Source organism: Chrysochloris asiatica, unplaced genomic scaffold (assembly GCF_000296735.1).
Source record: "Chrysochloris asiatica unplaced genomic scaffold, ChrAsi1.0 scaffold00034, whole genome shotgun sequence".
Classification (NCBI taxonomy): Eukaryota; Metazoa; Chordata; class Mammalia; order Afrosoricida; family Chrysochloridae; genus Chrysochloris; species Chrysochloris asiatica.
In genome coordinates this window covers 5,802,277-5,802,863 of record NW_006408552.1, presented here as the reverse complement: position 1 = coordinate 5,802,863, position 587 = coordinate 5,802,277, and positions in this window count along the sequence as shown.

Sequence of the window (587 nt, the reverse complement as noted above, 5' to 3'; positions counted from 1 at the left end):
TGTAAATGATCTCATTCATAGTTCTTTATATTGATTATATGTTAAAAAAATAATGTTTTGGAAATTAGGTTCTAGAATATACATTTGAACATTTTACGTCACCATTTTCTATTGATTCCTCTCATTCAAAATTGTTTGTGGCTCACGTCATGTGTGTATTGGGCAGCGTTGCCTTAGAGCCGTGGTTCTCAATCTGTGGCAGGCCCAGTTTCACCGGGGTGCCTGGAGAAAATGCTAAGGCCCAGGCCCAAGTAGATTTGAATGAGCCTGGCTCTTAATCACTCTACAGTAGGGTGTGGGCTCCAGAAATCACTTTTACTTACGTGTGGAATTTCTAGATCTCAAAAACAACACCCAACGACAAGAATTGTTAGTCTGCAGTCTCACAGTCGCTGATCGGCAACAGTCTCTCAATTCCAGGTTCTCTGCAGCTTCCGTGTCACGGGTTCGCCACAAGTTGTGGTCCTGGGTTCGCCTCAGAGTCGCCTCAGAGTCCTGGGTTCTCTGTAAACTCGCGGTATCGGGTTCTCTGTAGGCTCCCTGTCCCGGGTTCGCCCCAGGCTCGCTGTCCCGGGTTCTCCGTAGGC